Below are 7,094 nucleotides of genomic sequence, written 5' to 3' on the forward strand. Positions count from 1 at the left end.
ACCAAGTGTACTACAAATACAAGGCTCCTCTATCAATTTTATTGAAATATCATTGTTGTCCAGTTGTAATTCTCTCCATATTAATAAAATTTGTCGTTCCTCTGCTTAATTCATCTTTTACTTTAATCTTGTTCGTGGTATTTTGCGATCTTGTATTATACTTCAAATTGGTGTCCATTCGATCTCAGTTCTTGCCTTTCGTTTCCACCGGTCCCAACAAGTGGTATCAGAGGGGGTTATTGATGGATTTTTGGCCTGAAACTAATAGGAAATTGTTTTGAAAATTACCAGAAAATCAGAAAATGGATCTGTCCAGTTTTTTCGATTTTCTACTAGATTTGTTTGTGCATTTTTCGGTGAAACTACTTACCTTTTGGAGAAATGAACACCACCAGTGGACTCAGCAGACAGAGACGGTCCAGAAAGGGTCATAGTTTGTCGGCGCGTGACCGGCTGGTCGTCAACGGGTGGAACTCCATCAAGGCGCGTGGCAGTGTGTGAGGGGTTTTTCAGCGACGGTGTCTTCAGGCAGTTTTCTCCGGACGACGAGATGGACCTTGTGGTGGTGTCCAATTTCAGTTTTGGGCAAAATTGTGGTTCTAGACTGTTTTGCCCATTGCACGTTAGGAAGTTTTCAGTTTTGAGTGTTGCAGGTTCTTTGTGATTTGGTTGAGATTTTTCAAGGATGAATTCGTTGAAATATGAAATTCTGCTATTGGATCGCAATACAAGATTTTCGCTGTGGCAAGTAAAGGTGAGAGCTGTGTTGACTCAGATGGATCTTGATGATGCTTTGCGGGATTTTGATAGGATGCCAACAAACTTGCCTATGGAGGAGAAACAATGGAAGGATCGGAAAGCTTTAGCGTAAATCCAACTTCATTTATCCAACAATTTGTTGCAAGATATTTTGAAGGAGAAAATAGCGGCTATTTTATGGCTCAAGTTGGAGTAGTTGTGCATGACAAAGAGTTTGAAGAGCAAACTGACTCTAAAGTAGAGGTTGTATTCTCATCGCATGGCGGAAGGAGGGTCGCTACAGGACCACCTTGCTATGTTCAAGGAGATAGTTGCAGATTTGAAGACGTTGGAGGTAAAATATGATAAAGAGGATCTAGCCTTGGTCCTGATATGTTCGCTATCCAATTCTTTTTGTTATTTCGTGATACCATTCTGTATAGTCGTGACACGTTATCCATTGAAAAGGTATACGACGCCCTGTTCTCAAAGGAAAAGATGGAGCTGTCGGTTGGAGATCCTACATCTAGGAGTGGGGATGCTCTTGTTACTCATGGTGATCGACGGAGAGGTAGATCGAAGGTGAGGTATAGCAATGTGTATTGTTATTACTGCAAGAGGAAAGGACACATCAAAAAAGATTGCGACAAGTTGCAGGGTAAATGTTATTTACATGCAAATCATGCGGGGCAATTAGGTAATTCGAATGAAACTAATATTGCTGAAAATTTTTATGATGATGGAGATGTGATGTTGGCTGTATCTGACGGGGAGTTCAAACCTGAGGAGTAGATTCTAGATTCTGCTTGTTCGTATCATATGTATCCCAATAGGGTTTTGTTTCAAATATATGAGACGGTGAAGCAAGGTGGAATTGTCATGGAAAACAACCAATCTTGCTGGGTTGCAGGAATCGATTGGGTCAGATTGAGGCTATAGGATTGAACGGTGAGGATACTTGATCAGGTTCGCCATGTTCCAGACTTGACAAGAATCTCATATCACTGAGTACCTTGGATGAAAAAGGGTATAAATTTTCTGGTGGAGGTGGTGTCTTGAAAGTTCGAAGTGGTGTTCGGGTTGTACTGCAGGGGAGCGCAGAACCAGTTCAGAGACATTTGGACAAGTTCAATACCGTGGTAGAGATTCAATTTGGTACAGTACCTCTCGGGTTTGGCTCTGGGTCAGTTAAGAACTTTGCTCAAGGGAGTGTTGGTGATTCCGTTTTGCCACCAATTTTAGCGGGTACACTGTGTTCTTGTAATGCCAATGGACTCATGGAGCGTAGGTACAGTTTTGAAGATGACTGTAATACTTTAGAAATCATTGAAGGTGACAATATTGGCAAGGGACTTTCTGATCCAGCATGTGGTATGGTTTCTGTTACAGGGTGTGCTTCGACCTTGTTTGGTCAACAGTAATTCCTTGGTAAAATTTCGGGAACTCAGGTTTTGGGTTCGAGTGTCGCTTGTGGACGTCGTGCGGAGAACGATGGCTTGGTGATGGAGAGTTTGGTTATTGCGTTGAGGAGATTGGTCAGTTCATTTTGTTGCAGACGGATTTGAAATCTAGGAGTTTTATTTGTTGCATCGGAATTTGAGTCAAGGTGAAGATTGTTAGAAGTGTGACTCAAAAAGGAGTCTAATTGAATTATATATTTCTACCTTGGTGGGACTTTTTTAGGGCTAGACTAAGTGTACTATAAATACAAGGCTCCTCTGTCAATTTTATTGAAGCATCATTGCTGTCTAGTTATAATTCTCTCCATCTTAATAAAATTCGTCGTTCCTCTGCTTAATTCATCTTTTACTTTAATCTTGTTCGTGGTATTTTGCGATCTTATATTATACTTCAAATTAGTGTCCATTAAATCTCAATTCTTTCGTTTCGTTTCCACTGGTCCCAACATTAAGGACAAGGATGGCAACTCGCCTGGTGATCTTCGTGAGTCAAGCTGGCCTTGGATGCAGCGTGAAGCTAATGTAACCGACTGAATATATTTTTGTTATTTCTATAGATTTGATCAAGAATCTTATGTTCTGCAAATTGTGGAATGTGCTTCTGTTGTCCGTTGCTAAATTCCTTAATTTCGTGTAAGCCCCGTTTGACAACCATTATTTGGGGAAGATTGAATAGTGATTTTTAGTAAAATACCTAGTTAAGAAGTTTGAAAAAAATTTGAGACGTGTAGAATGTTTTATTGTGTGAATGCCTTTTGGACCGGTCGTGGGCGAGTTGGGATTCGAACCCACTGACACTCTGGTTTGTGGCCCCTGTTAAAAAATAGTCACAAAAATCCAAACATTTATCTATCCATCCATGAGATGGAATACCAGCTATTCTGTGATTGAAAACGAGTATATAGAAAAAAGAGTTTGAAAATAATGATTGTCAAACAAGGGCTAAAGAAGCACTATATTTGATATATTTGACATGTTTTTTCAGTGGCAGCTATTCCTATATCTTTTGCTTTGCAACATTGTCAAAAAAATAATTTTGCAACATTGTGAAAATAATTATTTTACTCATAATTAAGATATGCAAGTAACTTGTTTGTGTCAAAATAAGTACTAAACAGAGACTGCACTAATAAGAATAAGAATACAAATTTAATTTGAGTTTAACCTACTAGCTATACATATCATCCAAAAATGAGACATGATTATACTATTGCACAACCTACAACTAAATTCTCTTGAAACTACTATAAAGCATAACAATCTTCTATATCTCGTCATGAGAATCATCGTCCTCATCGTCATTTGATTTGCCTCCCGGGGCTCCACCAGATCTTTGATAAACGGCTGTGATAATTGGATTGCACACGGCCTCGGCTTCTTTCAGCTTTTCCTCATAATCCTCCTTTTCAGCGTTCTGATTGTCGTCCAACCATTCAAGGGCATCCTTATTTGCTGCCTCAATCTTCTCCTTCTCATCCAGCTCGAGTTTGTCAGCGAGCATGTCCTTGTCGTTAATTTGGTTCTTCATGTTGTAAACATATGTCTCAAGGCTGTTACGGGCATCAATTCTTTCTTTGACCTTCTTGTCTTCCTCTACAAACTCCTCAGCTTCCTTGACCATCCGATCAATCTCTTCCTGACTCAGACGACCTTTGTCATTTGTGATTGTGATCTGCTCGAAACGTGCAGAAGCCTTGTCTTCGGCCTTGACATTCAAAATGCCATTAGCGTCGACTTCAAATGTAACTTCAATCTGAGGAGTTCCTCTATTCAAAGAAACATCTATTTAGCAAGACATATAAAGTTAAGCTTTAATAAAAATATAGGAAGGAGCATAGGCACATAAAAACCTTGGGGCCGGAGCTATTCCTGTTAGATCGAATGTACCTAGCAGCCTACAGTCCTTTGTAAGACTTCGTTCACCCTCAAACACCTGTTTGACAGCATTAATACACGTTCTTACGAAGCATCCTTTTTATACCCACTCCCTAGAATCCTGATTCCAAGATGATTACCTGAATGGTAACAGCATTTTGCTGATCCTGGTAAGTAGTGAAGATTTGGGACTTTTTGGTTGGAATTACGGTGTTTCTTGGAATCAATTTGGTCATTACTCCGCCAACAGTTTCAATACCAAGGGTAAGTGGAGCCACATCCAATAGAAGAACATCTGATAACATAAAACGCAAATTAGTGACAAAAATTTGAACCCAAAAAACTAATAAGCAACTGATGAAAAGAGAAATACCTGTTATTGCATCATCTCCCTCACCGCTCAGGATTCCTCCCTGGACAGCAGCACCATAAGCAACTGCCTCATCTAGGTTAACACCCTTGTTTGGCTCCTTTCCATCAAAATAATCCTTCAGAAGCCGCCGAACCTTTGGGATTTTGGTGCTTCCACCAACAAGAACAATTTCATCAATCTGGTTCTTTTCCAAACCAGCATCTTTCATGGCTTTCTTGACAGGCCCCATTGTCTTTCTGAACAAATCATTGTTCAATTCTTCGAAACAAGCTCTGGTAAGTGGTTCAGAGAAATCTATGCCGTCAAAGAGAGACTCAATCTCTACTCGGACCTGGTGCTGACTGCTCAAAGATCTCTTGGCACGCTCACATTCTCTCCTCAACTTGCCAAGAGCTCTATTGTCCTTGCTGATGTCCTTCCCATGCTTCTTCTTGATCAACTCAATAAAATACTCCATGTTCCTCTGATCGAAATCCTCACCTGCACGTATAATTAAGCAACTTATAATCTCTGATGTCAAATTGACTTTAAAACGGCTCATATCACTTTAATTTTTTGCCAGGATGGAAATGAAAGAAATGTTAGGAAGGATGCAGTAAGATCCTCACCTCCCAAATGTGTGTCTCCATTTGTTGCCAGAACCTCAAAAACTCCATTATCAATTGTCAAGATACTGACATCAAATGTCCCACCACCAAGGTCAAAAACAAGAATGTTCTTCTCACCACCTTTCTTGTCCAAACCATAGGCAATGGCGGCCGCAGTTGGTTCATTGATAATTCTTGCAACATTCAATCCAGCAATTGCGCCTGCATCTTTGGTGGCCTGCCTCTGTGCATCGTTGAAGTAAGCTGTATAAGATAAAAGGCAAGGTATAAAACAACATGAAGCCAACTGTACAATAAGACTGAGAGCCGGGTGCCCAACGACGCCAATAAGACTCAAGTAACAAATTAAAAGTTTACCAGGAACAGTGACAACAGCATCCTTAATTTTCTTTCCAAGGTATGCTTCAGCTGTTTCCTTCATCTCTGTAAGAATCATGGCACTAATCTCCTCAGGACTGAAAACCTTGGTCTCACCATCTTTAATTTTGACCTGTATGTAAGGTTTTCCATCCTTGTTTCACAATCTTATATGGAACAAGCTTCATGTCCCTTTGGACCTCTTTATCTTCAAACCTATTCAGTAGGCAAGACAAGAGCGAGTACTGATAATGATTCTCTGTCACATAAACAATAGCACGAGTATAAAAAGAAAGAAAGAAGCTAGGTCTTACTTTCTTCCAATTAGCCTCTTGACATCAAAGAGAGTCCTCTCAGGAACAACTGCTGCCAGATTCTTTGCCGCTTCACCAATCAACCTCTCACTGTCGGTGAAGGCAACCCATGAAGGGGTTATGCGGTTACCTTGATCGTTCGCTATGATTTCAACAACTCCATTTTTGAAAACACCAACACATGAATATGTAGTTCCAAGGTCTATCCCAATAACTGTTCCCAATTTGCTAGACTCCTCATTCGCGATGGAAAACGAAAATAAGCTTCTTGTTTTGAGGATTCAATCACAATATCAATATGATATGTTCCAATATTTTTGGATCCATTAAAATTATTACCTAGCGATAAACTAATGCATTAGCGGAAATAATCAAACCTTTAATTTCATTTGCATCAGACGGAATAAAGCAATAAACAAAGATTTCTTCACTTTTCTTATTGCATAAATTCTGCATTTATGATACAGTATATAAATATAAACTAGACTTTTTTCTTAGTTTTACCAAATAATTCCAACTTTTACTATTTTGTAATTACTACTTTCTTGTCCAAAAACTATAATCTAAACGAGATAAGGTATTATGAAGAGATCACTTTAAACTCAAAAATTATTTACTGTCAAAAGGATATAAAAAATTGATTGTTAAAAAAGAGTAAGGTCATCATATGATGAAAGTGAAGCACAAGTTAAAAATATAAGATATATAATGAAAATAAATATAAAATTTTCAACAACATATCACCATTACGAAAAGTATTTTCACATAACAGATCTGAACTACACATTATTTCAGCCATAAAATCATCTGAGACAAATTAATAACAATTACATTATAGGAAAAAAAAACATTAGGAGTCAACAGAAACTTGGCATTCCCATTGGAAATTGAATGCTTACCGAGCAAGACGATTCCAAAAAGAATAGAACATATTCTCAAAGAACCAGCCATTTCATAAAGCTTTTCTTTTTGACGTCTCTGCAGTACAGTTTGTTTGTGAAAAAATTGAGAAGCTGGAAGATTATATATAGAGTAACGAACTTGAGATTCACTTAGTTATAGTAGATGACGTGGACCAATCATATTCGAGTATTAAGCTTCGTCTTGTTTGGTGGTACTCAAATTCTTGTCATTGATGATGATGTGAACCAATCAGAATTCGAGCACTATGTGTCTTTCTCTCCATTTTTTATTTTATTTTAATTCGGATGGAGATTGCGTCACTTTCAATGACATGGATGAATCTTATTAGAAGCAATTATCATAGGCAATGGAGTTATATGTTAATGCATCATGAGTCACCCAACGTGGAGCGAAGTTGCATTTGAGTTACTCATATTTAATTTAATGTAATTAGGTAATTTAACTT

The 7,094-nt window shown here is 38.5% G+C and overlaps 1 pseudogene; it reads right to left on the reverse strand.

The window, feature by feature from the left end:
• Nucleotides 1–3,304: 3,304 nt before the first annotated feature.
• Nucleotides 3,305–6,704, reverse strand: LOC111402918 (annotated as a pseudogene).
• Between the last annotated feature and the right edge of the window lie 390 nt (nucleotides 6,705–7,094).

The sequence above is a fragment of the Olea europaea genome, chromosome 11, assembly GCF_002742605.1.
Source record: "Olea europaea var. sylvestris chromosome 11, O_europaea_v1, whole genome shotgun sequence".
Lineage (NCBI taxonomy): Eukaryota > Viridiplantae > Streptophyta > Magnoliopsida > Lamiales > Oleaceae > Olea > Olea europaea.